The sequence below is a fragment of the Quercus suber genome, unplaced genomic scaffold, assembly GCF_002906115.3.
Source record: "Quercus suber isolate HL8 unplaced genomic scaffold, Cork oak 2.0 scaffold_337, whole genome shotgun sequence".
Classification (NCBI taxonomy): domain Eukaryota; kingdom Viridiplantae; phylum Streptophyta; class Magnoliopsida; order Fagales; family Fagaceae; genus Quercus; species Quercus suber.
Window position 1 is genome coordinate 566,440 of NW_027069789.1, and position 4,907 is coordinate 571,346.

Here is a 4,907-nt window from a genome sequence, read left to right on the forward strand (position 1 = left end):
TATCCTTAGATCTGATATAGGGTGAACAAAAGACAATTGCCTAATCTCTTACAACTCAACCTCCTATTGCCACAATCCACTCTGAGATAACTCCCTTCGGCCCTATCCGGCAGGACTTACAGCGGGACACACACTCAACTGAGATTTACTAGACTTACTGGGTTGATAACGGCACAGATCATAGTCTTATAAGTCTCAACAGTACACATTTGCAACAAAAGGGCTGGATAGAAACAAAAACAAGAAGAAGCAGATAATTGGGAAACAATTGATCAACATAAACAAATAATCAATGAACAAAAGCAGATAGATAGGAGGCTCAGCCTTCCAACAAAAGAATAACAGTAACAATGGATATGGGAGAGATGATGAATAGTAACTGGAGAGTAATCAGAAAATAGATGTAAAATAGTTAGGAACATATAAATTCAAAATAATGAATATAAATGCACAAAATAATGGATAATTATGGCGGTAGAACCGGCCAACTTGATTTAATATAAAACTGTAACTTACAACACGATCGGCCAAAACTTGGCTCTGATACCAAAAGGGGGGAAAGTTACAAGAGATGGGTCTGTTGAGCCATCTGGTACAAGAGGCTTGCATTGCTCTAAGGTCCAAGGGGGTGCATTGCTCTAAGTTTAATATAAACAAATTTTTGCTCGATGGCAAGCCATCCTTTCAATCTTTGATTTTGATATTGAATTCATAAAAGGAACTCAAAACAGTATCCCTGACTTCCTAACCCGTGAATTTTTGCAGAACCCAATCCAAGATGTCCGGGAAAAAGCCCATACAACCCCAAACCCCAAAACCTCTTAAACAGCAAACTACCTCGAGTACCAGTCAGGTCAAGCACCCTCCTGGTCAACAGTTAGTTCCACTCCCTGCCTCCACTATTGCCAACAGATATGTTGTCTCCTCCATTCCCCGACCCAACTACCAAAGACCATCCCGAGGCCAACCTAGTTATTGCTCGGCCTTAGCCTCTCCCTCTCCCACACAACTCACCCCATATACTGTTGAAGATCCTTTTGGACCAATTATACCCCAAAAGCCTTCTTACCAGTCCAGACAATCCACCTCTTCTTATATCAAAAAACCCTTTGTCCAGCATATCTCTTATATTGAACCTCATCTGGTCCATATAACAGATCCCTTAGCCTTGGCCTTAGAAATCCTACCCAATGGTTGGCACTTTCTCCCAAAGAGCCCGGGAAAAAACATCAGATTCTACAAGAACATTCTTATTCAAGAAAAGTCTGTTCAAGTAGATAATATCATGAACAAAAAAGACCCTTCACAGGTTCTTTACCACAAATTCATCATCAAAGGCTTTGTCAGTTGTGCTGAGTGGGGACAACACCCCTCCCTCCTCAAAACTCTCAAAGAAACCAGAGGACTCACAGAAATCCAGTATAGCTACTATGATTACATGGATGCCTTTGAGAAAATCCTCTTCTTCCAGAATCAGGACTTTGACCACTCCTGGTTTATGATGTTTGATAGAAGTTTCAAGGGCCCAATACCTACATGGTTCCTAAAGTGGTGGGAAATGTTTGGTTTAGTTCCCCAAATCTTCCCAGAACCTTTACAAGATGCTCTCAGGTACTTCAGCTCTAAATTCCCAGTTTCAACACATGGCTCCCAGTTTCCGGCAATTTTGCACATGACAGTCATGTACAGGATCCACTGGATAAGTAAGTGGGACTATGCTCTTAAGCCCAGCCTCCTTGACAGGGAATTCTCAATAAAATGGTGGGATAGCTTCAGATTCAACGAAGTCATCCGCAAAATTTATAAGGACTTCCCTCTCCCGGTCCAGAAAACCATCCCTTATAACACAAGATCTCAGTCTAGCCTAGACTCCGTCCAAATCTCCGGAAAATCTAGCAGAGAACTAGGGGATCTTGCCCAGCAGATTCAGAGTCAAGTAGAGAAGCTAGAGTCAGAAGAAAAGAGTTCTCCTGCCTCTTCAGCAGCCTTAGTCAACAAATACCCATTTGACCCATTCCAGGATTCCCAGGATCCTTATGATGGCTACAATTTGGATGAAGACTAGATTCCCCAGATAGCACCAGTCACTATTTGGAACAGTTCCCAGACCCGGTTACTATGCAAGATTCTGCACAGCTACAGTACCCGGACAAATCACTATTCACCAAACAGTAAAAGTTGAACAGTGATCCTGAAAAGCAAGGGGACAAAACACTATTCATGTACAGTGACCATTACTGTTCACTCTACAGTGCCCCGACAGAAATTATGAGTTTACTATTCACTTTCGGTTGGAATGACATTTTCACCCGAGTTAAAGCAATTTACTCTCCGTGATTTCAGCAATCTTCAGCAGGCCCAGATGCTCCCTTCCTCTATAAAAGGCAGCCTCCTCCTCAGTCTGAAGCAGGCTTAAATTTACACAAGTCTCAGAGGCTTTAAAATACCTCAGAAGTCTTTTAGCTCAGCTTAGCAAAACACTTCAAAACACCCCTTCTCTTTACACAGTTGTAAATAGATGGCTTTCATTTCTTGTATCTCAGTTTACAGCAATTGTAACCTGTACCTTTTATATTTCCGCACCCAGATGGCTCAACAGACCCATCTCTTGTAACTTTCCCCCCTTTTGGTATCAGAGCCAAGTTTTGGCCGATCGTGTTGTAAGTTACAGTTTTATATTAAATCAAGTTGGCCGGTTCTACCGCCATAGTTATCCATTATTTTGTGCATTTATATTCATTATTTTGAATTTATATGTTCCTAACTATTTTACATCTATTTTCTGATTACTCTCCAGTTACTATTCATCATCTCTCCCATATCCATTGTTACTATTATTCTTTTGTTGGAAGGCTGAGCCTCCTATCTATCTGCTTTTGTTCATTGATTATTTGTTTATGTTGATCAATTGTTTCCCAGTTATCTGCTTCTTCTTGTTTCTGTTTCTATCCAGCCCTTTTGTTGCAAATGTGTACTGTTGAGACTTATAAGACCATGATCTGTGCCGTTATCAACCCAGTAAGTCCAGTAAATCTCAGTTGAGTGTGTGTCCCGCTGTAAGTCCCGCCGGATAGGGCCGAAGGGAGTTATCTCAGAGTGGATTGTGGCAATAGGAGGTTGAGTTGTACGAGATTAGGCAATTGTCTTTTGTTCACCCTGTATCAGATCTAAGGATAGATCCAGAAGTTTGAGGTTAAAGGTAATTAGGTTGTGATTGTTTAAACTAGGCTTTTAATCATGAATATGAGAAGATTGTTTAGAAGTAACTCTTCTATCAGCATTAGATCTTCCAGTACATCCCTCCCAGAGATTCTCCAGTCAGATGGTGTAATTAATTCGGAGAATTATGAGGTATCAGATCTAGATCTAAAATTAGGAGACTGGAACATTCCCAAGGTTCCCACCAACAAGATCTACAAATCTTCTTGGACCCTTAAGAATGCCTTCAAAACCAGTTACCATGTCCGAACCATAGAACAGGTTTACAGTATCAACAAGGAGTACGAAACGTGCTACTTGTTACCTGAAGCAACCCTGTTAAGACACAGGAAGGATGATTTTCATTTCATCCACATAGGATTAGTTCAGGTAGGAGTCAAACCCTTAATCCGAGAAGGATTAAATGCCTCCATCCTTATGGCCCTTAGAGACACCCGTCATATAAGATTTAATGACAGCCTCTTAGGAACCATTGAAACCAGTCTTAGTAATGGTCCAGTCCATTTTGACTGCTTTCCAAACTTTTCAATGGCTCTAGAAGACCCACATGTTATGAAAACCCTTACCCTCAATATCAAGACCTTTGGTACCCTTGTGTTACCCGGAGTCAGACAAATAGCCTTGATATACAGAGTGTATTACAAGTGCATGAAGACGAACTTCAATGTTCAAGCACTTGACAAAAGCCCCAAAGGAGAAACTACCCTGATCCAGACCACAGACACTCAAGCTAACATTCAGGTTCCCAAAACCCTGAAATGGTCTCAGGTTACTTTCCCTCATGATTGGATGATTGAAAATGAGAATTTCCATCATCAGATCCAAAACCCCGCTAGGAACCCTGATCTAGACTTTGTCCAGCAACTAGCCGACGGCTCGGTTAGGATCAGCTTTGACCATTCTAGATTAAGACCACCAGTAGGTTCACCATCCTACACCCCATTATGTTACGAGGATCCCAAGTTTAGATCTTTACCAGATCTACATCAAAGCCTCCCGCAGTTCCCTATTTCTCTTAAGAATAGACCTGCATCCCAGAGTAGCACATCCAGACCTCTAGCACCCTTTCCTAAGTCTAGAAGAGACTTAGATCTAGAGCTCCAAGGTGTCCAGACCAAATCCCAAGTTAGCACACCCTGCTACACAGCCAGACAAGAGTCAGTTGCTGATGAGGAAGAAAAGAAAGATCAGAAAACCCCATCACCAACAGGTAGTGATATGGTAAATCCCTACCAACAGGAACCCCAAGATCCTTTCCAGCAGGAATCTGGAATTGATTACCAGCTTATGGCTATCAGGAAAGAGTTCACTCCTGATATGGATGCCTTAGGTAACGAATTTGAGTCAGAAGCAAATAGACTCAAAAGAGAAGCCTATAGAGCCAACCATACCCTGGAACAAAAGAAAGAAGTTCTCAATTGTTGGCAAACATTCATGAAAGAGATATCCAGTAATGTCCCTTTCTTTGAATACTTTGAGAAGCACTTTCAGTGGCACAAGAAGTCTTGTGTGCTCACCAAAACCAATTGGGCAAAACCCCCTAGTAAAGACGCTAGTGGTAAACCCAACCCTCCAGAAGTTGTTAGATCTCACCATCCACCACAGGAAGCCATAGTCTTCAACCACCGTGGAACAGATCTAGTTGCCTCTCCCTTCAAAACCCCTACCACTCCAGAAGAAACGGTAGT